This window comes from Larus michahellis, chromosome 1 (assembly GCF_964199755.1).
Source record: "Larus michahellis chromosome 1, bLarMic1.1, whole genome shotgun sequence".
NCBI lineage: Eukaryota > Metazoa > Chordata > Aves > Charadriiformes > Laridae > Larus > Larus michahellis.
In genome coordinates, this window is record NC_133896.1 from 192391227 (window position 1) to 192418192 (window position 26966).

Below are 26966 nucleotides of genomic sequence, written 5' to 3' on the forward strand. Positions count from 1 at the left end.
AACTTGTGAGTTTATTTTCCGCTCTGTGGTGGTATTTGGATACTCAGTGCTCTAGACAAGGGCTGCCTGTGCCCTGAGTCCTTTGGGAGAGAAAGGCTGTTCGTCTCGGCGATGGAGGAATGCTTTAGGATAAGGAGGAGCCCCTTATACTCCTTGCTTTTGCAAGTATAATGTTTGGTTGAACTCCTCATGGTCTCTTTTACTTTTCCACTGGTTTACAGACCCAGAGGCACACAAGTGCATGGGTGCAACCTGTTGTAAGCAGCATCCTTTTCAGACCCCTCAAGGTCCTCCTTTTTGACGTGAGGGAGACGGTGCTGTTAGGGCTATGTGCCTGCCTGGTGCATTACAACATGGCTCATGGCACCAGCATCCTTATCTCTCTGTAGGACCACGGTGGCCACATACATCTGCTGCGGCTCTGAGGGCTCCCAGGACCACTGAGCAACGGTGCCTGTGGAGGAGGCCAGTCCTCCCAACAGGGACTGGAGGGACCTTCGGAAAGAAGGGACTGAAAAAGTGTGAAACGGGGCTCCCTGCATCAAAACCAGTGCCAGAGCGCAGGAAGACAGGCATTCCAGCTTGCGCACTGGCAGCCTCGCTGGAAGTTTTGTGTTTGCCCAGTGCAATGGCTTACTTACAAGGAGTTATTAGTTTGCTCTTGCTGTAGTAGGACGGTAGTTCCTTCTCTTTCCAAGAGAGTAGAGGCAAGTGCACACACATACACCCCCTGCACCCTTAAATAGTAAAATATGCATTTTTACCATATTCTTTTTTTTTTTTTTTGCAAATGATTATCCTGGCTCTCACTCCTTCCTGTATCTTCCCTGCTTTGCTCCGCACATCTCCTCCAAACCACCTCCATCTTTTATCGCCTCTAACAGATGGAAAAGGCCCAGATGATTTCTGGGCTCACCACCTCCCCAGGGCTTCAGCGGGTCCTCACCGTTGGATGGGGTGGCCGTGGCGTCTGTCACCCGTGGCTGCAGAAGTGTTCCAGTCAGTTTTTTTTTCTTTTGCCTGGAAAGGCAGGATATGGTGTAGATACAGGATGACAGACTTTATTTTCCCAGTGCATGAGCAATGATATACATGGCAGAGAGCAGGCTATTTAACAGGAGATTACTTAATGTCTATCTTCAAACTCCATAACATTAAGAAAAAAAATAGATCTTGAAAAAGGAATAAGAAATGATTTACCGTGGGGAGATAGCAGGGTGTGTGACCTCTTTCTGGTGCTGAAAAATATATAGACAAAAGACTTTCAAATGGGATGGGTTGGTGATTTAAGATCTTACCCAAACCCAAGAGCCCATCATGACATACTTTTTGAATAAAAGGAAATTTTCAGCCCTTCTGAAAGCCAGGCCTTTTAAGAGGCTTCACATTTGGGCACGCAAAGTGAGTAATTCAGAAACAGTATTTGCAACAGACTGTGTTGGTTAACCTGCCCTTGCTCTCCTGTTCTGCAGGATTTCTATTTTGGAAAATTGTTGCTATACTTATACATTTGTTATTTGCTAATTGGCAAGGAATTGCCACAGTTGTCCCCTTAGCAAATCTATTGATATATTTTCTGGAGGGGAACTGCTGATCATGGAATCATAGAATCAGAGAATGTTTTGGGTTGGAAGGGACCTTAAAGATCATCTAGTTCTAACTGTCCTGCCATGGGCAGGGACACCTCCCACCAGACCAGGTTGCTTAAAGGCCCATCCAGCCTGGCCTGATGGCTGGTCCTAGGTCCAGACCCCCTGTAAAGCCTCTGTTTGTGTAAGTTAACAAAAGGAGAATATGGCAAAGAGCAGTGTCTTTGCTTTCCCTAAAGCCTCAGTGCGGTTATGGACTTGACCCCTGCAGCTTCCTCCCTTAAACATTGCCATTGTACGTATTAGGTTTTGTAGGATCACTCAAAATGAGTCCATTGACACCATCACATCAGCTTGCTTCAGAATCTCTTCTTATTTTCTGTTATTTTGCAGCGCATCTCACCCCTCTCATCCATGATTTGAAAATGACATAACTGCCACCTTCACTGCGTAGGCACCAAGTTAATGTTATTTTACCTTCTCTGCATCCCGACGCATTGGAGGAAAGTTTCGGAGCCACACTGACACACTTTTGCTGTGAGGTTTGCTCAGCTCCCCTACCTTACAAGGCTTCTCGTGGTGTCATAGCAGCATCCACCCTGTGCTGCAGTGCCTGGGCTTAGCTCCTAGAATGCTACCTTCTTTCATTGTATCTTCCTTTCCCATACTCTGTTCTTCCCCCCCACCCCTTTTATTTTATTTTGTTAATGAAGACAGGATGAAGCAGCAGGAGAGAAATCACCCAGGAGAAAGCATGCATGAGCTGAGTACCCACCTGGTAACATTGATCTCTCGCGCTGGCACTGAGTGCGTGACTTGTCACCTGGTATCAACAGTTGGCACCATGTTCCCAGTGAGTTAATCACTGTGAATCAATTGGTGCTCTTGCTTGTAATCCTGAAAATGGCTATTAGGGGGAATGCATTGTGAGAGTGTATGTTTGCAAGAACAAAATGATCTTCTGCCTCTCCGAACCAAGAAGCAAATGCCAGATGCAGCAATGCACCTAGTCTCTTACTTAGTAGAGCAGGTGCACATCTGTTTCTTGGCTCTGTTTGTCCAGGTCAAAAATTTCCTTGCCGGCAGTGTTTGACCTGCGATATCTCTGCATTTGAAAATGAGATTTTATTTTACTTTCATGCTTGATTATTTAAAGTTTTCAATCATCTCCTCCAAGAGGTCAGGTATTTTTTTGGTTATTTTGGTAATCTGCTATAACTGTTGCTAAAAGTCATACATTAGCATTCTTCATGGACCTAAGTACTCTTGGCTATATGTGAAGAGCCCAGTCACTTTGAAGTGGGTTTGGTGGGAGAAGATTATCGCTTTTATTGTGGTTTCCTTTAATGTAGTCCCATTGCGCATTATAGTGGTGTGGAACTCTAACCATGACCTTTCCAGCAGTCACTGCAGAGCAGAGCAATGGGTAGACATTGTGGCCAGATGTCCACTGCTCAGACAGCAATGAATGACGTAAATTTTTTTTGTGTAATGGGTCTGTTGATAACATTTAACAAAGACACAGAGTGACAAGAGATAAAATAAGAACCTTGTGCCGCTTTCTTTGAAAAGCCTGATGTCTCCAGGTGCTGGGCTGGAAGCAGAGCTGAGTCAAGGGCATTGAGCCAGCGTAGGGGGAAGTGCTGACTCTGCTGTCAAAAGGTGGAGGAGTTGCTGTTTTTAGCAAGCATGGAAGCGTTGGTCATTTTTTATTTTTTTGCCTTAGTTAGCCAGAATTGCTCTATGCTGACTGTCTCGGCAAGCACAGATGCTTCTGCAGAGGGCCATTTGAGGGGACGTACTTCCAAGCCTAGGTCAGACTTCTTGCCTGGTTCTCCTCCTATGGTCGTGTATTTTTGGAGGGAGAAGAGATTTGCTGACAGAAGTGATCTAATTGCTAGAGACACTTTTGCTGCCAACATTTTAGCATCATCAGAAGCAGGGTCCTTTGCTGAGGAGCCAGTGCAGGAATCCCTGCACCTCCTGCAGAGCATCGTGTGACCGTGCCCTGAGACGTGTTTCAGTCAAACATCCCAGACACAAACCTCGGTAAAACAAGGGGGGAGGGAAGATGGGGACACGAATGCAACCTCCTCCAGAGACAAAAGTTCATATGGGGTGTGTGAGGTCACCAGCAAAATGAATCTGGTGATTTTCTGATACTCCTTAATGTGCCTGTGTCCACCCCAGAGATCCACACCATTTGTCACAACTGTCAATAGTGGTTCAGTGGAGGTCCAAGAGTTAAACAGCAAGGGTATCACACGTCAGGTCTGAGACCTGCCGGCAGAAGTGTAAAAGCTTGCAAAACGATTACCTGAAATTTGACTGGCTTTGTCCCATGCTCAAAAGTCTCTAGGTTTCAGGAGTAGTAAAACTGATCAAATTAAAAAACAAAGTAAAAAAAAGTTAAGAGAGTTTTTAATGGAAAGACTGGCAGAGCCAGGGCTAAACTATTTTCACCAGGAGACCGTTTGAGCTTTTCAATCTTCTCTGCCAAAGTTTGTTAAACTATTATGCTTATTAACTCTTTTGCAATCCTTTCCTTAACTGTGCCTGAAATTTTAATGTTAAACCACTAAATCCATTTTACAACCCGAGATTATAATGTCAAAGAGGACGGATTTGTGAGTATAAGCACTGACCCTTGAAAGATGAGACATGAAACATACTTGCTTCCTTTGAGACTCCACCCTCGTCCTATGAGGATCGGTGGAGGCAGGACTGAGCCTATGTTGGGAAGTGCAAAGTCCGTCAGAGCAGAGGTACCACAGAGGTGCCAGCTGTAGCCATTTGCCATGCCTGATCTGAAAGTCCCAGCTCTGGTCGTGACTCTGCAGCAGCGGCTGTGAACATGACACTACCGTGTTCCTAAACTTCCACCTTTAGTAGTGAAAAAGGGTTTTTTTACAAAGGAGTAAAGGCAGATGAAATGTTAAGGCACTGCATATGGTTTCTATGTATTTAAGGTGTTCATCTAAAGGTCTACAGCGAGACTGAGAGCACAATCTGAACGCAAACTGGCACGTTTGCACGCACGATTTCAAGCTGAAAGCAGGGATTACTAAATTGGATTCAGAAAGGACAGCTTCACAGAGGAAGTTATCAAGCAGTGGCTGCAGATGGAGAATGAACAAGTTAGAGGAAGCATGGGATGCACAGAAAATTTAGGCAGCCACCATTAGTTATTTTGGGGTATAGGAGAGAATTGGAGGCATCTTGTGGGAAGCAGGCTACAGCTGCTGCATAGGCTAGGTGGTTTGATTCACTTAAATCTACTAAAAATGAGTAATTCCAGTAATTGACAAGCATTACGCCACAGCATTCGCCTGCCTTTTGAATAGCAATCGAGTTAATTTTAATCTTAACTGTTTACTTTGACTTCGTGTGTTACTAAATGTAGCAGACACTGGCACCACCTCTTCCTCGCTCCCTAGAAGAGAGACAGTGAGAAACGGAGGAAGATTCAAGCCTCGCAAGCACTGAATTCATTCTCAGGCTGTACAACCTGCCAAATGATCTCCAGAGTGGCACTGCTACTTGGCCTGGAAACAGTTTTCCTTCCTCCCTGCCCCTCAAACTAGAAGGAAGGAAACCGATACTTATGGCAGGCAACCAGGATGGCTAGAACGAATATTGGAGAAGTTCAGGAAACGGAATATGGGATCCAGGGTCTGGAAAACATGCCAGGACAAAAAAAAAAAAACGGATAAAAATACAGAAATAACAAAGGGAAGGAAATAAAAAATAACCAAAAGAGATTCCATTACCAAAAATCAATCCCTGGGATGAAGTACTCATTAAAGGCCTAATCTTACCTTCTCTATGCAGGGACCCGTTTTGTAAGGCACTGCTAGAGGCTGAACAGCCATTCTTCTGAGGGAAATTGAAAGAAGGGGTTTGGAGTATTTTTCTGTAAAAAGGTTTCCAAATCCCAGGGAACTTCAGGAAAAGGATTAAATCCTGGATTAGGACAACCTGGCCATGGAAATTAATGGTTAAAATTCCCCCTTGTTTCCAGGAGTCAGGGAAACATGTCATCGTAACCCCACTTCAGACTCAGCAAGAATCATTTTCAGACTGTCCTCGGATCGTATTTGCAATTACACCCTGCTAATTTATGCAGTTCATTAAAGTCCTAGAGCCAAATGGTGCAGCTGACAGTTCTCAGTGGGATGTCAAGTACTGGCTGCCTCACCAAGGTGCTGCCGAGGAGCTACATCCTTTGGATGTTCTCCTGGAAGCATGAGCAGATACCAGGGCTATCATTTTTAATGTCTTCCTAAATGCCAAGACAAGCTGCTGCTTTGACTCTAACGCAGAAACTGTGCTGGGGAAGCCCAGGCAATTGTACTTTTGCTGTATTTTGATTTTATCGATCATTTGACTCCATAGAAAAATGTAAGCTTTGCATCTTTTTCTTCTGTTCTGACTGTCCTCATAGTATTTCAATGGTGGTAAAGTAACGTTGTTTTGAGGGACTCAGTCCCCACAGACTAGGGGGCTCCTGCCCTCAGTGATGTGTGACTTATAGAATCATAGAATTGTCAGGGTTGGAATGGACCTTAAAGATCATTTAGTTCCAACCACCCTGCCATGGGCAAGGACACCTCCCACTAGATCAGGTTGCTCAGAGCCCCATCCAGCCTGGCCTTAAAAACTTCCAGGGACGGGGCTTCCACCACCTCTCTGGGCAACCTGTTCCAGTGTCTCACCACCCCCATGGTGAAGAACTTCTTCCTAATGTCCAGTCTGAATTGACCCATCTCTAGTTTTAATCCATTCCCTCTAGTCCTACCATTACCCAACATCCTAAAAAGTCCCTCACCAGCTTTCTTGTAGGCCCCCTTGGGATACTGGTAGGTATCTCAAGGGGGCCTACAAAAGAGCCTTCTTTCCTCCAGACTGAACAACCCCAACTCTCTCAATCTGTCCTCATAGCAGAGGTGCTCCAGCCCTCTGATCACCCTTGTGGCCCTTCTCTGGACACGTTCCAGCACATCCATATATTTCTTGTAGTAGGGGCTCCAGAATGGGACACAGTACTCCAGGTGGGGTCTCATGAGAGTGGAGTAGAGGGGGAGGATCACCTCCCTCGACCTGCTGGCCACACTTCTCCTGATGCAGCCCAGGATACGATTGGCTTTCTGGGCTGCTAGTGCACACTGATAGCTCACTTTGAGCCTCTCGTCCACCAGCACCCCCAAGTCCTTTTCTTCAGGGCTGCTCTCAAGCCAGTCACTGCCCAGCCTATAGCGGTGCTTGGGATTGCCCTGACCCCGATGGAGGATCCTGCACTTGGTCTTGTTGAACTTCATGAGGTTGGCATGGGCCCACCTCTCCAGCCTGTCAAGGTCCCTCTGGATGGCATCTGTTCCCTCCAGCGTGTCAGTCGCCCCACACAGCTTGGCGTTGTTGGCAAACTTGCTGAGGGTGCACTCTATGCCACTGTCCATGTCGCTGACAAAGATGTTAAACAAGACCGGTCCCAGTACTGATCCTTGAGGGACTCCACTTGTCACTGGCCTCCACTTGGACATGGACCCATTGACAGCCACTCCTTGGGTGCGGCCTTCAAGCCAGTTCTTTATCCACTGACAAACCCATATTTTATCAGCATGGAGACCAGGATATCATGCGGGACAGTGTCAAAGGCTTTGCTCAGGTCCAGGTAAATGACATCAGTTTCTCTTCCCTTGTCTGTTGATGTTGTGACCTTCTCATAGAAGGCCTCCAGGTTTGTCAGGTATGATTTGCCCTTGGTGAAGCTGTGTTGGTTGTACCCAATCACCTCTTTGTTATTCTTCTGCCTCAGCAGTGCCTCCAGGAGGATCTGCTCCATAACCTTATCAGGCATGGAGGTGAGACTGACTGGCCTATAGTTCTCTGGTTCCACCTTCTTTCCCTTTTGGAAAATGGGGATTATGTTTCCCCTTTTCCAGTCAGTGGGGACTTCACTGACTGCCATGACTTCAAGGATCTGCTCTTTTTGGGTGTCCAAAAGTGTATTTTTCATACCTGTGTTAATATTCTTTTTAAATCTGAGCTTTTCTATACTGCTTCCTGCTTCTGGTTATGGCAGAAAAGCTTTGGCATTGTTGTTGCATGCCCAAGTAAATCAGACTTGCCTCAGCGTGTCATGGAGATGTTGTTTGGTTTTAATCCATCGGTGGCTTTGTTGATTAAGATAAAGGCCTTGATTAGGCACTGGCAAAGATCTGAGAGCAGTGGAGGCCCTGGAGCTTGAGTGTAAACCGCTCTCAAAGCCTGAATCACTTGGGAATCTGACTACTTTTTTCCATGCTAGCATAAGCTATTACAGCTGTTCCCATATTGATTAAATGCGGGGTCTTTATGAATAATAGTCCCTCCTACATGAATAGGATGCGAATGCCCCTTCTCACAGCTCAGAGATGATTTTCCTATGGCTGGGTAAATCAGGGGAAGAATGGAGGTAATGCAACAATTTTCAGTTTCACATAGCTGATATTTGGTACAAAAGCAACGGTTGTATAGGAGACTGAATTTTCCTTACAATGCAAGGTACGACTTCTACATGTGTCAACTTCTCCAGTCTCTGCAGCAGTCTTTTGGCTGAAGAGGGAGAAACATTCAGCCAATGGACTCAAATGCACAGAGGGCACAGTGTATTACAAGCAGATTAAAAGGTCTTTGCAGCACTTGCAAAATCGATCAGTCCCATTAGGAAACACTGGTCACTGTGTGTGCTGACCCTCCTTGGTTCGGATGACATACTCCTGCCTTCAGACGCCTGCCTTGAGGCACAGCTGCTTTTGTGCTAGTTGTTTTGTCCTCTCTAGTTGAAATGTGACCTTATGTTTTCTGCAGTGTATGCTTTGGTTTAAAGACAGTCTTTTCCCCATGCTTTGCATATTAATCTTCAGGAGGGAGAAACTGAAGTCTTCCTGATACCCTCTATTCTACACATAGGGAACAGACACATGAAAAATTTAAGATCAGGATCCACCACTGCCATCGTGACACCTTTGAACCTTCTAGGGAAGGGCTTAGCTCACCAGCAGGGACATCTCCACTGGTGGGGCTGTCTCCACCTGAGCTCCCTGTCTTGCAATTCTGCACTGCTTCTGTCTGTAGGTGCCCCATGTATGCTGAGGGATTGTGCACAGTGAGACAGACAAAACCTGTCCTTTTTCCTTCACTGATTATAGGAAGAGCGTAGATAAAGGTTTTGGGTGAGATGAAGCCTACCCTTGCTCTGCCCGGCATTATGTAGCACAGATATATTCAGGCATGTTTCCACTGGCTTCATTTGCATTTGTGAGTGCTTAACATTTCGGACCTCTGATTACCAAGCTGAGCAAGCCAGAAAAAAAGGCACAAGTGATTAGTGAACTCGAGTGACAAGTTTGGTTTCCTTAATTTGACATCACACAGAAAACCTGCCACAGCAGCAGGGGTAGATCCAGTTCTTTAAAGCAGCGTTCAACAGCCTGAGCTGTGACACCATCTTCTTTCTTCCTGCCACCAGAACTTGTGAGGGGTTTAACCCAAATTTCATAGAAAGAGCGGGCTAGGCCACAAAGCTGTACTCCAGCCTGCTTCTGATTTTGCTGTCCACAGCACAATATTATTAATAAAATAGTGAAATAATTGTACAAAGACAGGGCTGCATCTTCAGGGGCTAACTGACAGCCTGTCCCTGCAGAGGTGGGATATGCAGCTCTGTGTGTGACAGACACGGCTCGCAGCATGAGCTTTGTTTAAGTGCAACCAGAATTTGCCCTAGTAACAATTCAGTAAAAATTAAGAAAGGACTTAAGGATTCAGTCAGAGCTCTGGAAGTATTCCATGCCTTTAGCAGTGCAAATGCAAGAGATTGGCTGATGTGATTCTTGTATTTTCCTTTGATCGTTGGTTGCCTTCAAACACCTCCTAATGCAAAAAGGGTCTGGGGAGCTTCAGGTGAACTGCTGCTCATGCTGAGTGGATTTATTCGGGTTAACTCCTGCCTTGCAAGCCCATTCTGGAATTGGACAGGCAAACTAAATACATTCCTTCTTGGCCATCAAAACAAGTAGTTCTCAGTCAAAAGCTCCCCACCATAATTAAAGTCCACATTGATTTTTTGTGTTTCACTTCACTTTACTTTATGACATTAGAATGTATAAACCCCAACTTTTACCTCCCAGCTAATCAGTTTAGCTCCAGCATTCAGTGTAACAGCAAAGGTGGAATACTAGAAGAGATTTTCGCACAGTTGCATTTCACAGTGGTGCTCCATTTTAGTCATTGCATTTGAATACAGCAAACAGGACACATACCAATGTGAAAATACACTCCCCACTGCATACATCTTTTATGTATATGAGAGGACTGTACTAGGTACCAAGAAAACACACAGTCAAATGTTAATTTAATTATTACCAATGAGAATCAAAGTGTGTCAATGAGCAGAGATAAAACCCAAGATATTTATAAGAAAAGACAGGATCCAATACAACATAAGTTCTCAGGGAATATATTTTATTGTACAAAGAGGAATCAGGAATGAGGGAAACAGAATCATTACCTATGTGACTTCAGGAGATAAATCATCAGCAAATATTATTTTAAGCAACACCACAGTTAACACAGAACAATTTCACATTTGTAGATAATTTACAACTCAGCAACGTTCTGTCAACATTTCCTCATATGCATGGTTTGATTCAACTTAGTGAAAGACACCTCCCGTCAGAGCTGAAATGTCTCTGAGGTTTTAATGATTTTCCACATGGAAAGGGCACACTTGGTAGCAATTGTGTTCTGTTTTTTCCAGTATGCCCAAATTAAGTAACTCATTAATATAGTGTCAATGAATACAATTGCTTTAAGGCAAGAATGCAGATCTGGAAGGGAAACAAAGTCCAGTGGTGCTTTGCTTCTTCAACAGACAGATTTTTAGACACCCTTAGAGCAGACAGCATATGCGAGAACAAAATGTTAGACTCTTGTTTTTGTTGGCTGTGAATAAATTCATCATGGGATACATGGTTTAAATATGACCTGATGTAATTCCCATTCTCCTACTACTAGCTGCTATCTGCTGAGCCAATTTCAACTTCAGCTCAGTTTCTTTTGAGTAAAGATTGCAGACTCTCGTCTTCAGTTGTTCTGTCCAGTAAAGATTGCAGACTCTCGTCTTCAGTTGTTCTGTCCAATTCAGGATGCAAAGCACTTCTGGACATAGAATATAGGCTGTTTTTTGCTTTTGTAGTGGGTGACTCAGTTTCAGCATATGAAACTACTCTTTGCTAATGCAGTATGTTAGAATTGACTCATCCATATCAAAGGTGCAAAGTCCTTGAGTGCTTTACAAATTGCTTTAAATTTTAGAAAATGTATATTATCCCTTCTTGATTTTTGCTTAAATTCATGTTTGAGATTTTTGCTCTCATTAATAAATCATATAAATAGACAACTGAACCTTGCAGTTTAGACATAAATAAGTAATTGGAAAAAAACCCAGCAGCTTTCAAAGTTCAGCAGCCAAGGAAATCCTTAGTCTTTTTCTGTTTGTAACTCACGATTTAAACCTGTGGGTAATTATAAACTGTTCAACAATTACACAGCGTTAAGGGCCAGATTTTTCTAAAGGACTCAGAGCCCACAATCAGTTGCAGGTTTTCAGAACTGCCCAGCTCCTGCCAAAGCACCAAAGTGAGTAGGCGAAGCCACATGCCGATTTCGGAGCTCCTCTTAGCACTTGGATACCCCTTTTTCTTTACCCCTACCTGGGAAGTGAGCCCTTGAAAACCTGCCCATGCTCTAGGCAGGAGAAGACAAAATGAAGACAAAATCCAGGATAAGCTTCATATTAGTGACTTGTCTATGCATGATCCCACAAAGGAGCTCCCATTTCCAAATCTGAGAGATATCCAAGCGGAGATACAAATCCCTGGGATTTCCAAAAGGCTTTCTCCTTTTAACACGATAACCTGTGTGAACTGGCATGCATAAATCAATATTTTTCCATTTGGAGGGAATGTGAGGTTGGAGTTCGGCCCCCTCACTAGCTGCTTGGCATTCTGGAGACCAGCCCTCTCCCCTTGTCACTTGTGAAGGGGTCACCTCAGTTGTCCCAGCTTTCTTGGAGATTTATAGTGAATTCGTGTTTCAGAAACAAGTTGATAACCTTTGCACCGGCGTGGAAGGCCGAACTTTTATTACAGGATTGTTAAGATAACAGCAGCTTTGAACGTGTAGTGCTGCTGTGCTAGGAACCGAATGGAAACAAAGCTCAGCCTGTCTGCTCAGCTACCTGGATCTCGGCGGTGGCCAAGGGTGGGAAGTTCTTACACAGCCGGTCGGTTATTTCCTGCAATTCTTGTTTTGAGGCAGCAGAAGTGCACTCATCTTTGCTGCTGCTTTGTTATCTGAGGAATCCATACACTACTTAACCCCAATAAAAAACCCAAGCCATGACTGTACCGTGTGAGCTCCGCAGGGAGCATCAGCATTCCAGATCTGGGGCCACAAGGCATGTGAGCAGATTGTGGGGCGCACAGAAAACTGTGTTTTTATGGCAAGCTGTGCCATAAACAAAAGGGAAGGCTGTCTGAAACCATTTGAAATTTCTCTTGGATGATTTGGAGTTTCTGGACTTAAGATATTAGGTGAGAGACCTTTAATGGGTATGATGACAGCCCCCAAAAGGAAGAACGCTAGAGGTGGCTTCCGTCTCCCTTGCCCTGTATGCCTAATAATCGCCCTTTTTAAGCAGTCTCAAGGAACAGTTGCCTTCTTGGGAAATTAAGTCTTCTTAAGAAAAAAAACCTGAACAGAAGAGTGGACAGACAAAATATGTATATATATATATATTTTTTTTTTTTAATGTGAGCCAGATGCTATGCAAATACCCCCCTGAAAGTGACATTCAGAAGCCTTTAGTTGTTTTTTTTTTTCCTAAATGACTAGTGTAGGACAAAATATGATAACAATACACACTGGAATGTTTATTTAAAATAGATAACAGCTCTGAAAACCCCTTGCCTAGTTCAGTACACTGGAACATCCCTGCGGCTTAACCTCCTGTCAGAGTGAGCCAGAGCAGGGTGAGGAATGGTTCTTGCCTTTCCCAGGTGAACTCCTCTGAGGAAATTCAGAGCGCACGGTTTGTTCAGAACCCTTTTTTCCTCTTTAGACTTATTAATTATTTCAGGTTGATGCACGAGCTCAGGGCTGGGCTGGATTCTTTCCTGGACATCTGCCTTAAATGAGTGCTGTGCATCTCGTAGATCCCAACAGATCATGTATCACAGGACTTTCCCCTCATGTCCTGTAGACCCCCAAATCACTTCCAACAACTGGTATTTCCACCCTGTGGAAAATACAGAGATTTGGAACGGTGGGGTTGAAAGCAGGACTGAACAGGGAAAGGCTGAAGCACAAATGCTGGGCTTTGCCCTGCCTCCCTTACTTAGGTTTTAATCGGCCAAAACCCCTACTGAGTCAGGAAGATTTTTCACTTCCAAAAGAGCTGTGTGAAAACTGAGGGAGGGCTTCAGACAGATCCAGTACAATAGCTGAAAAACAACGGCAAAGTAAAAAGAAGGAAGATAAGCAGAGCACACAGCTTAAGAAAAGCATTATCGCTAGAGAGAGCATTCAAAATCCGGCTAATCCTCTGAAAAAGGAGGTAACGACTAACGTTGTTAATATGATGGGACATGAGGCGTCTAACAAAAATATCCTAGAGTTTCCTTTTTATGGTCTGGAGGTTCAAGGAGAGTTTGAATTACAGGTGAGGAATGGCAGGTGTTAATGTCAGCCTTCCACTTCTTACTTCTGCATTTAAAGTCCACGCTATCTGCATTCTTTTTCTCTCCAGGACAGTAGTCACCTTTTTTACAAAGCCCTTTTGTTAGTATCCATGTTTTGTTTGTGCACAATGCTGTCAGCAATATCAGGATATGTTTAGATAAAAGATCTACTAAATAGACTGGTTTGGGGGTTTTGGGAGTTTATCTCAGCAGATAATACTCCAGTAGATTTTTCTAGTGGCTCTCATTAGTTGGCTCTGTCTTATCTAATCAGACTCTGAAGCCAATCAATACAGAAACTTGCCAATCAGTGCTGAAGCATTTCATGTGGTTATATTCCTGAGGCTCACAGGAGAAAAAAAAGGGAAAGGAGCTTAAAAGTACTTTTTGTTTTGTTTGGTTAAATGACGTTCTGAACAAATGGTTACTGGATCGGCTGCTAGGAGGTGATCCCTGCTAGCTTTTCTGGCATCGCCTGATGCATTATGCTGCAAATGTCTTAATTTCTCCCGAGGTGGGATTCTTTTCTACTTTTCATATCAGCCTTTGGTACTTTGTGGCAATGCATTTACCTAGCCTATGTAACTGGCCTTGTTACCCATGGTTCTTCTCGCTAAGGGTCCTGGACGGGTGGTGTTTATAGACAGCCAAACACCAAGTTTTTGCTTTTTCGATAGTGTAGTTCGCAAGATGTTGAAACAAAAGGGTTTTCAAACAGCAGAGTATGAACATATCCATCAGACTGAAAGGAGCTTCTTTCCCTGGTGTTGGGGAAGTGGGCATAAACTCTTCGTGTGCTTTTGTGAATGCCTTTTTTATTCTGCTTTACCTGCACTACCACCTGAAAGCCATCCCGTGGCTATTTTCCATTGCTGGTCTTTGGCCCTGGTTCTCAGCATTGCTTCTAGGAGCTCCCCAGAGGTAATATAAAGAATACCCACAGGAAAAAATGTGACTATTGCCTCTTGACATACACAAAATGAGTACAAAGAGGTGGTGGTAGTTCACCCTGAGCCATTCTTGATCCTGTCAATGCTTATAAATACTTAAAAGGTGGTTGTCAGCAGGATGGGGCCAGGTTCTTTTCAGTGATGCCCAGTAACAGGACAAGAGGTAATGGGCACAAACTTGAGCATAGGAAGTTCCACCTAAACATGAGGAGGAACTTCTTTACTCTGAGGGTGGCAGAGTACTGGAACAGGCTGCCCAGAGAGGTGGTGGAGTCTCCAACTCTGGAGACATTCAAAACCCGCCTGGACACGTTCCTGTGCAACCTGCTCTAGGTGACCCTGCTCTGGCAGGGGGGTTGGACTAGATGATCTCCAGAGGTCCCTTCCAACCCCTATCATTCTGTGATTCTTGCTTTTGATTACAGCCCCCAAAATACACAATAGCAGTGTATGCATATAGAAAATAGCTCAGCTCACCAGACCATACTAATACAGTGCTATAGGGGCTGCCGTTCTGTCACAGGTGCTTATTTGTCATTATTTTGTTTCCAAAAAAGAATATCAGACATACAGACTAATGTCAGCCATGAATGGTGGCTTTGAGACAGTTAGACTGATAGGGTTTTTAACCATGGAAGAAATATCCAGGATATGATATTTTTCTTATATCCCTCCAGCCTATTGTAAATGAGGTTGGCTCTTCCAAGGACGCTGATTCACGTCTGATCCTGCAAGGTGCTGAATTTGATCATCCGACCAAACAAGCCCTCACTCATACCCTTGATAGGAGGTGAGTCAGTGAAGACACTGGTATGAAGTGCTGAGATGGGCCCTGGAGCCCCTTGTTATAGTTGAATGTTGTGCATTTATCTTCTCTGTTTGCTTGGCATGCTTTTAGACTTTGGAATTCCGGCGTCCTGAAATGAGAAAACGAGATGGAACCCATCGCTCTTACTTCTTGGAGAACACCTGTCTTTTTATAAATGCAAGCAAAAGCCATCTGTGTTTTTTGATGCTGCAGGTGTCCACAGCTATGTTACAGTTTCAATCTGACTTTTTTTCACTGTGCAAGCTAAATGAGGGGTGGAAAATGTTCCTTATTTAGTTTCTGTGATCAAAACCAAGAGATATTTCAAATATTTTCAAGCATGGTGAATGAGGAAAAAAGCAGAACATGTGAGGTATGTGAGATTGCTCAACAGTTTCAGCCCCTCAATCTGTGGGGCGGGACAGTGGCAGACTCTGAAGGGAAGGTGCAAATTGCCATGAACGTGGTGTACATCTGGACCTGGTTGAGGGGCATGACTGAGGCATGCAACAAACCCCACATCGCTCCTAGAAGCGATGGGGTTGTGTTAGGTATGACTCGATCACACTGCTGAATTGTTGCGTGTATCTACAGGGAAAAAGCGCAAGCAACGGACACCTTTAAGGCTAGGTTTTGGCTATCTCTGGCAGTAGTATCCGACTGTACCCTGGTGTCCCTTTGGTAAGGGAGCAGTTTGGTGCATGGTAGAGCACAACCCATAGATGTACATCACTGTTAGGTGGTTGGGATAACTGAGGGATTAGGGTTTGAGCACAAAACTGAGAGTGTGGCGGCAATCTGCACATACCCATGGGGCAGTGCTCGGAGAAGGTGGCCCTGCAGGAGAACACTTATGTGGAAAGAGTAGCTGCAAAATGTGCTATGGAAAGAAAATTCAGGTAGGAGGTGCAGCCAGGGAACACTTTCAGACCTCTGAGGCTCACTGCAAAAGAAAGAAGCAAATAAGCTAAATAATACAGAGGAATCCTTGGCAAACAGATGAGATCAACAATACACGGTGTCAATATATTGCCTCTGATTCTGTTTTACCTTTTTCTTGCACAAACGACAATGATTGCCATTGAGATCAATTCTGGAATAAAACCTGTGCAACCAAGTTGAGAATCTGGCTTGTTTTCTGTCTAAACTTTAAAGCCGCTGTCTTACTGGGTGTGTGCTAGGACTAAAGTCTTAAATATAAATAGTTACTGTATTTGCTTTCCTGTTTTATTACAGCTGCAAAAGTGAGCCATAATGATTTTTATAGTACATGATAGTAATTGTCAGCTACAGGACAGAATGAACTCACACGATAACGACTGGCTCAGCCTCAAAGTGATAAACATGTCAAGATAATGGCAGTCATTTTTTTCCCTAAACATGAGAACACAGTGCAATTTAAAACGGCTTTTTTTTTCTTTTTCTGCTTTTTAATATTCCTATAATCAATCACTGACCATAACTGTTTTATTATTACTATGGACACAAAGGATCAAATTTTTATGGCCCGGTCTTAGTTTTCCATCTATAATCTGGCAGCACCAGTAATTGCGCAGTTTAGGTCATTTGAGTACCTGATTACCCCCACAAATCAGGTAACTAGACATCGATGCTGCTTGCTGACATAACTGGGGGAATAAACTAATTCACAAAACTTGGCACATTTAAAGCTGAAAGTCATACTTCAGGCCAGAGTGAAAAGTTTGCTTTGTTTGTTTATTGTTATGATATCCCCAGGGACTATATGAAGACAGAAAAACTAAAAACATTTGCTTTAAATGTGCAGTTTCTTTCAAGACTCTGGCTAGAACCTAACCTAAAAGTTAGGGATTCTTGTCCACAAGCAGGCAGCAGGTAAAGGTCATCTGGTTAAAACAGTGGATTGGATTTTTCAAAAAACTTTAATTCAAAACTCTCAAAGAAAACCAGCTGTTATGGAATCAGAGTGGAGATCCAGATTAATGTTTGATTAAAAGATGGGAAAAGAGGACGAGGAAGAAGTTATTCATTTACACAATGGAAAAAGGCTACCTGAAGGTTCTCCCTAGGCACCTGTATAGGTCAGCATCTTCATAAATGGCCTAGTAAAAGGGATGGTACCAAAGTAGCGATGTTTAGGGATAATTAAAAATGATTTAGGATAGTAAACCTAAGGGCAACTGAGACGAGTTGCCTGAAGATCTTACAGTATTGTGTGACAGGGTCATGAAAAAGAGGCGACACTTGAAGAACACTAGACATGCAGGAACCACTGTCAAAATATGCAAGGTGAAACACAGGATTAAAAATAAGACCAGCTACATACATATATATACTTCATAATGCCTCTACCTAACTTCCACCTCTCAGGAAAGGGTTAACATTTGCTCCCTGCTTATTAGTGGTCAAAAAGAGACAGTGAGCATTAGGTGTTATTCTAAAAGGAGTACAGAATAAAAGACAAACTGTCATCATCCATCTGTATAAATCCCCAGAACACAATTGCTCCCACATCTCGAGTCGTGGATGCAGACCTAGTCCCCCCAGGGTGAAAGAGACGGGACCAGGAAAGCTGCAGTCTCAGATGTCCCCAAGATGTCCAGCACACTGAAGTTGGGAGCATGGCAAGGACATCTCACTCTGTCCCTGATCAGGTCACAGTGGGGTCCCCTTCCAGCTAGCCTGAGATCTTCAAGCTCTTCTTTTGCTACAGTGGTAAGCAGGACTCATTGCAAATGCAATGCTATTTTATTAGTCATGCAGTGTCCCTTACAATTTAGTCAGGGGCCTTTTCAGATGGGACCTGTTATGGGGAGAGGCATCAAGAGTGGCTCAGCATCCTGCCAGGTGTCCTTGGTCTCACGGTGGCCCCTCATCACACGTTCCATGTGCTCCTAGAGGTTTCACCATTTTGGGCTGGAGGTGCTCTCCCTCCCTACTACCAGCACTCCCAGCTACCTGCTGCTGCGGCCCCATCCTCTCTCAGGCTGGAGACATCCAGCGCTGGGGACATCCACCCTGCTCCAGGAGGACGGGAACTGGAGGGAGGGGAATTGGAAAGATTGGAGGTTCCTGTCCTCACTCTGGATGCAGATATGGCTCTTGGCACCCTGTGTTGTCATGCTGCGTCTCCCTCCTCGGTCCCAGTGACACGGGCAATGGCCCTGCTGCCTCTTGTGCAAGGCAAACACCTACGCAAGGCAGAGAGGGGCTTGGGCATGCTGGCAGCGAGGACCGCAGGCACACACTTAAGTAAAAATTGAAAAGGCTTGCTGATTGCTTATTTTCTGGTTGATACGTTATCTTAAATAATTTCTGCAAAATTACCGCAGACATACACCGTGGCAGTACAGAAGGTACAGAACTCACTACCTGCCCTTTGCTATGATAATGAAAACACTGGTGATATTTTCAATTAAAAAAATAATAACCCTGGGAGGCAAGATTTTGCCAGGCTGTTTTAAAACTGTCCTTCATGTCCAACAATATGTACGTGACTCAGCTACTAAAAAGGCTTCTAAATAAAGAGGCTTCTCTTGTGCTTTATATTCACAAAACTCTCATTCCAGTGAGCAAAGAAACTCTCCCAGCTTTTCTACATGTTCTTTCTTTGATCTGCAGAGTGCTAACAATAAAACATGTTTGTGTGAATCATAAATGGAGAATTATTTGAGAGTCTGATTTTTTTTAGGAATCCTGGTCACAGTTTAATATGACACAGCTATATAATTGAATTATAAGAGTATGTAGTTCTCCACATTATTTCCTTTCATTTAGTCTTTAAAAAATGCTTAGGAGAAGTATAACAGTCTTGAGACATTTTCATTTTACCAGAACTCAAAAGGCCTAATACTATTGTGTAATATGGGAGAGAGTTTTAAATTTACTATGTCTAATACGAATGCATGCTGTCATGCAGAGCCTTCCCAAAGGTATTTCAGTCCATTATCTGAGTGGCAGATGCTTTGAAAAAATGCTTACAAAGTCATTCCCAAAGTACAGCGTACTCAGACACAGTGCAACTTGCAGATTACTTTTAACATTTCCATGCGTGCTCTCTTTCTGTGTCTGTACAGTGCTCCCTAGGCTCCTAGTCCATTCCTGGAGCTCTAAGAAATCACCAAAGTACAAATAATTAATAAGAATAATACAAAACAAAAGTCATATGAAGAGGTGTAAACTCATTGTATAAACTTGGTGCATCAGACAAGGCCCACTCTGAGTGCGGCCAAAGTTAATATGAAAGTTATTTCTAAATTCAGAAGATTTGTGCAGTATTCACTGCAATTTGTCTGCTTGCAAATATGTTGAAAGTTCACTCTGATTTTCGGTAGAGCAAATGTCTGCCAAGTGTTTTGGGTCTTGCTTTTAGTGCATGCAGTGTTCATTTTATTCCATGTGGCATTTTAATGTCCTTTATTTGTATGATGCAGGCGACCACCAGTTTCACATGACATTACTTCTGTCCTCTGACTTGGCAAATCAAAATTTTAAACAAAGAAACTGGGCTGAAACCCAGTAAGCTGTGAATAGCAAAGGTTACTGGCTAGGGGCAGGTAGTAGGACTAGCATAAATAACAACAGCGAGGTTGAACGAATACATTTGTGTGAATGGTGCTGGTGAGCAAATAAGTACAGTAATGTGTGCAATGAGGATGGATTCTATAGAAAAGAATGCACTGGACTTTTAATGTCATAGTCCACCAGTGCCAAGGCTCAGTTTAGGAAAGCATTTAAGCACATCGCCAACGTATGAGCTTACACATTAATAACTGCCTTCTTCCAAAGGAATTTGTTCTTAGATCAGAGCCCTAGTTTCTCGGAATAGGAGGCATGAAGGCAATAGTATAGGGAATGAAATGGTACTAGATCTATGGATCTCAACACAGAGAGTTGCCAGCTCCCAATGGTGTCACATCCTGTAAAATATCTTCCCGTAAATGGAGATGGAGCTGTTTCTTTTATTTTCTTTGTAATTTTCATTTTATAAGAGAAACGGGATATGCCACGCTGTATTTCAGAGATCAGTGTTATCCTTCACTAAGCCCATTTATCCATTGGCCTCATGCCTTTTGAAATATCCATACACCCAAGCAGCCAGATCCTTTAACACTTGCAGTGCTGTAGATCAGGAATAGCTGTACTATAGTAAGCCAGCTTCACATCAGCATAAAACCAGTGAAAAAGTAACCAGGCCCAACCCCAAAAGTCATGTTGTACATGGCAAGACATCTCTTGTATCTTAAAAGTGAGTATTTCATTAGACGGTACCTTTGTGGAAGTTTCAGACTTATTGGTTTCCCCAAAGGTAATGGGGGAATTTTCCCCATGCTAAATTTTCCACTAGCTGTTAGGAGAGCAATGTTTGCCTTTAAATATCTAGCATACAAAATCACCTGTTCCCTAATCACCATAATGTTAGGGGTCCTCAGGAGAGGTCACAGACTTGGCTCTCACCCAGCAGTGAACATCCTTCGGATGTTCTGCCCAGCCTTGATCTCTGTTTTAATGGGAACACAATCTTCCTCAGGCTTCGGGAGATCAGTTTTGCAGTGCTCGTATGCCAGTTACTTAGGCTGTGGATCAAGGACGGAATCTTTTTCACTCTGTGAACAGTTTAGTCTTAAAAGCTTACCATGAGAACTGTGCCATTTGTGATCTGGCCTGTTTTACTAAAATATTTATACTCGTAAAAGACCAAATGTAAACTCAGGTTACACCAGAAATAAGCTGTGCTCCTGGGAACGCTTGTACTGCAGGTTAACTGTATTCACACAAAGATAAGATTTATATAGCAACTGCTAGACATCTTTTCTATTGCTTTAAGCAAGTTCTTTTTACACCCATTTTAAAGATTTTAGGCTCAGAATTTAGCCTAGATTTCCTATAGCATTTGCTGCCTGTATCTGCATTAGCAGGCAGCGCAGAGCAACAGGAGGAGGTTTGTAAAGCAAAACAGTTGTGGCTGAGGTCCTGGCATCCATACCGTCCGTGCTTCAGCAGGGTTTACTTCGCACTGGCTCTAGTCTGGGCCGTGCACGGCACATCCATTAGCTGCTGGAGCAGGTTGGTTCCATAGCACACCTTCTGCAACAGCTTCGTTTGAAAGGAATCCAGTTTGTGTGCTCTGAGCCCGCCCTGCGATGTGAACCAGCGCACGTTCACTGGGGACAACCTGGAGACTCACTTCAAAACAGGCTCCTCATCCAAACCGAAACCCTAAAGTAGATGTACCCATTCAGTCAGAAGAATTAAAAACTTGCATCCATCTGGACCCATGGAAATGGAAGAATTACCCTCATGGCCCTTTTACACATGGAGAAGGAATATTGAAATGGAATGAATTCTGTGAAGCAGCCACTGAAAAAGGATCTCAAATGCAGGTTCCAAGAGGAGGGGAAATGCTGAAAGACGGGACAGAGCACGGCACAAGAGACAGGAGTCCACAATGCAACATGTCAATAGGAAAAAAATGAGCGTTATTTGGAAGTGCCTACAGAAAGACACAATGCCTCGCCCAGATATTCTCTTTTGCCCCTAGACTCTGGTGAAAACACACTTGGATGCTAGATTTGTTTCCTGATGCTTAATACTTTCATCCCCAGAGAAGCCCCAGAGATGCAAAGCAATTCCAAACAGTTCAAAGTAAAAGCACGTCCAGGAAGGGACTGATTTATGAGGAAAAACTTCATCTTGATTTACATGATTGGTGTCTTTGCTAATTTTGGGAAAAGCCAGCCAGATTAAATCGGTACTTACGGAGCCATATACAACTTCTTGTGCCACCTGCTAGTTCTTAATTTCCTTTTTGAGTCATTTAGCACTCATATAGAGGGTTCTCTTTAATGGATCAGTGGTGATTTTTCTGATTTGAAACCAAATCATTCTCAGACTCTGAAACAGCTGAAGCAGCCAGAGCACTTCTTTACTTTTGCTAGCTTGAACTGGCTGTGCGTTGTGACAGGGAACGAAGATCCACAGAGCCCCCCTAAAATTACAAGAGCAGGTTTAGGGATGGGAGAATGATTAAGAATCCCTGAACAGAAAAGCTGTGCTATCACGTTTCAGATAACCACAGTTCCTTCCTGAGATAATGTACACTGCTTGGATAAGCATCAATAATACCAGTTGTATGAAGAGGATAGACAACTTTGATATTATCAGCCCTTGAAACTATGAAATCAGGAGAGCAGCCAGCACAGGTAACGGAACTAGAAAGTCGGCAGTTCTTCCTTCAGGGTCTCAGATTACATTTTTTATGGTGAAAACCACTTAACTGATTCCTCTCAAGACACATACTGCTGCTTTATCCCTGTAGTCACTTAGCTCAAGAAGGAAACAGGCAGTTGCGTTGTCTGCAACTCTCCAACAAACACGGTGGTTCCAGAAAATGGCATTTTGGCATAATGTTCATTTTTCATGTGATGAATACACTGAAGAAATGTGGATGCAAAAATAGGAAGTGGGACAGAGTTAAGCATGGTAGTGCTCACAGCGCTGGGAAGATGCAATGACTTGAAGAGCCAATCTGGATCAGAGGATGAGGTGGTGTAAAGGAATAAAAATATTACGAAGTCTTCTAGCTACTGAACCTAGTTGTACAATGAGACTCAGTGCTAGAAGACAGCAGTCCTTTGCTCTCTCTCCTCTTTTCTCTCCTTCTTGTTTTCCCTGCTCCCAATCTGCCTCTCCCGATGTGTCTCATCCTCCCAGCTGGATAGCAGAAAACCTGCCTCAGCTGCAAGCTGTTGGCTGTCAGCCATGTGAGAGTTTATGATGGTCCTACGGCCTCTGGAAGTAATCCAGGTGGCATCATCTTCACAGTCATGAATTCATTTTACGCCTCTACAGGTTGAAGGTTTTCTCACACCTAAAAGCCCTTCCCTAGGTGGCTGGTGGGGACACTTTGACCAGGCTTGGAAATGTGACTGTGACATAGTTCTCTCCATTGTAAATATAAAAGAAAATATTTTCAAGGATCCTGTTTGCAGTGAAGAGGGATAGAAATGCACTTAAAAAAAACCATAAAATGTACTGGTGATGACACTATGGCTGAGCTAATTCCATCTACCTTTAAACATCTAGTTTAAGACAGTTGGTAGGGATTTTTGAGAGCCTGTGGAGAAAGAGGTGCTCCACGCTGTGATCCATTTTGAACTAAACTAGGACCCTACAGTGAGGCATTGCTTCTGGGAGGAGCCTGTCTCAACCCAGTGACTTCAGGGTGCCCATGGGTACTGTTCAATGGGACGAATTTCTATCCTTATGATGTATCTGCGTAACCACATAGGCATGAATCTGAGTTTGTTCTCAAGTCCAAACTCACCTGCCAGCCCTGCCATTAGCAGAGACTCTCAAGGACAGCCCTCAGCCCCGGTTTTCACCCTGGGAGCTCTCTGGAAGGGAGGAAGCCAGGCTGGCTTGGGGTATCGGGTCAGGCACAAGCACCCATCCATGCCTCCCACACTGTATGGGCTCACATGCGTGCCATGATCCAGTCCCCTCACAGGAGATACGTCCATGACCCTTTCCTACATACAGCGTGGTGTTTCAAATGAAAACTGCCATCAGGTTACCATCCAGCAACCCAGTAGCATCCAGGCAACGTGGTTTCATATGCCTTTACAAGAAACATAGCCTTGAAATATCTCCTGACATATTGACAATATAATCCGAACCTGAAACTTTGGTTTTGGATGTCCCACCAACTATCCCTACATGAGCCACACTGCCTGCATAACATTTGCTGGAAAGAGGGATTTGGGCTTTTTCTTCCCCTCTCCTGAAGCAGAAGCAGTTAAAGAAAGTGGACTGAGTAAGCTGGAGCCCAGCGCTTGGTATAAGGCACTGTCTGAAAGAAAGCAGATGTCTTTCCATCTGTCCTCAAGTGGTAAGATGTCTGGCACAACTACTGGTGCAATGCACGGGACAGACAGGAGCATTTCAGTTTTGGCTTTGAGTGTTTGGGCTACTTCTCATCTGGGAGGTGCCTTTTGCAAACTGTCTTTTTTGCCTGTCTGTAACAGAAAGCGAGCATTGGATTCCGACATACACATGCAAATCAGAGTCGAATCACTCTTCTGTGTCTTCTTAGAAGATGTAAAAGATTGGGAATGTTAATATTGTTTGCACGGTGATTTCCTTAAAGCAGCAAGGCGACACCCTGACTGAAGGTATTGAGAAGTCACTCACCATCACAGAGTACTCCACTATTTTTAAAAAGCAGGGCAGATTTTATTGTTTAAATAAATCTGCTTTTGAGGGCGGTGGTGGTAGGAAACAACAAATTTCATTTTGCTCTGCCACTCGTGTCAAAACATCTGCATCAAACATTCGGTGCACAGTGACATAGCAAAACAAATGTAGAGCAGACATTGCAGATGGATGGCTTGTTGACAGATTAGCAGATGAGTTTCCCTTATGTTTTTGAAAAACACAGCTCCCTAGACATAACGTACAAAGGGGAAAGCTGGGATTAAAGATCAGATAACAAAAAGTAAGATTTTCAGTGTTTACTATTCAAATTCCCTGATATCGTGGAAGATATTAGGAGCGAGTAAAGAAAAATATGCCACATCCAACACAGGGAGGTGGAACGTGGACATCTTTCAGGACTAAAGCTGCAATTAGAGCTGGGTGAAATGTTTTGGTGTTCCAATTTACGTGCAGAAAAAATGCAGATTTGGGTTACTGAATCTGCTGGCAAAATTTTTGTTGAGTTCATCAAATTATTTTGGCTGAAAAATAGCTTGTTCCTTTTAAAAATATTAAAGGTTGTTTTCTAAATAAAATGGGTTTTTTTGTTTCCAAAATGATATTTTGTTTATAAATGTATCTAACTTTAAATACAGGAATTAAATTGCGCTATAAAATTAATCATGTTTGAACCAAAAGAAAATGATTTTATTCTTTTTTTGTTGTTTCTTTGCCAAGGAACTGAAGAACAGATTATTTGTACAAATCTAGATACAATATGAGCTGTGGATCATTTTTAAGTAGCTCTGTTAATTCAGGCATATTTTAATAAAACAATTGAAATTTTTCTCCTGAGTCACAGAGTAGACATGTGTCTGGGCTAATTCTCCTGTCCATTCCAGTTCACTAAAATCTTACCAGCAAAGTAGCACTGTTGACTGGCTTAACCATTTTGGTGCTGCCTTCTCAGGCAGATGTGTTATCAGTTTTGCTTACTGTATGAAAGTGGGCTCCTGTCTGAAGTGGGGACCGGGGGTGAGATGATTGCAGTGGTCTGCAAAGATGTGCCTCATGCACATGCAATGGTGTGCACTGCATCCCATTGGATCCATCAGAGACCAGAGCTGCTGAATATGCACGTGTAGGTTTTGCCTGGGGAAGACTGGAGAGTGTCACCCATAACAGGTTGAATAATTTAATGCGGTGGATAGGAAGCTCTGAAAAGGACACTGCTAAGGCATTTAGGACAGACATTTATGGTTCTGCTCTGTTAGATGCAGATTGAGATAGTGAGGAAAAGGAGGAGGAAGATGAAGGCATTCCCACAGTAATTTCCTGGTGCTTTTCTGGCTAACCTCAGCCAGATAGCATGGAGAAAGCCTTCTGATGAGTGCCTTGGGAGAAAACACAGCGGCAATTTACCCCAGCTCTGGGTATACAAGGTGGGCTAAGTCCAGAGTCGATCCTTTGCATTGTGCAAGCACCGCTGGTAGCAGGAAATCCCCAGTCCTCCCTGGTAGCATAAAAATGAAATTAATGGCAGCCCTTGCGTAGCTCTGCGAGGGGTTGGAGACCTCTTCTTTTTCATTCAGTTATCCATACATGGGCAGCCCAAAACTAGCTGGTGGGTTTTACAAAACCTAATATGAATGGAATTATTTTCATGTATCGCTTTATTTTTTTTAAACTTTCCTTTTATTACATGCTGACAGAAAAATCCAATATATAATCCACTGACAGCCAGCGAGCGCCAGAGCCCAAGAAGTCATCTTACAAAGAAGGATATGCAATTTTGTATTTCCATGAAGCGTGCTAGAATAATAAGTCAGCTGCCACAAGCCTTGGAGAACTGGCTGGGATTGGACCTCCTACAGCAAATTGTAATTAAGATTGTAGAAATTTCCCTTTTCAGGACTTGGTTTGCAGAATATAAGGTCTAAATATTTTTTATAAGCTTCCAGTTTAGGCCACTATGTAAGACACACTAGGATAACTACAGGGGTAGAATTATGTCCTCTCTTACCTTCAGCAGAGGATGTAGTTGGTCCCAGCACAGTTCTCCATTTGAAGGAAAGGTTCAGAGTGTCTCCTGAGGAACCAGGCACCACAACCTGTGTCCAAGGCTGTCAGAGGAAAGTGTGTGTCAGCTACTTTCCCAGGGCATGAAATGCTGATCACCTTCCAGCAACATTTAGGTGTTTACCCGCAGCAACTCTGTCGGGTGCCCAGGGACTGCCAGGTCCCTCTGCGATCGGTGGAAAGAGGTAGGCGCCTTCAGACGTCAAGGCGGCCTGCCTGCAACCCTCATCCTTGTTAACTGTAAAGGGAGTTCAGGTCCCTGCACTTCTGTCCAGCTCTGGTGCCACAGGATTTGGAGGCTCTTTTTTTCATTTAACTGGATGGCACTTGGATGAGGACCCTAAGTATTGATTTGTAGAGAAACCATCCAACTGTGCTAGTTCAGTAAGCCCGACAGGATCACCATTCTTCAGATGGGGGTCAGGATGGGTGTGGGGTGAAGCCATGGTAGTTCCCACTCCTTAGAAACCACAGCAATACTCTTATCTCTGCCCTGACCTGTTGTTTTATTGCAAGCACATTATGCAGCTAAAAAGTTGCCTCTTGGCTAAGTGGTTCAGAAGACGGTGAGCATTTTGTGTTC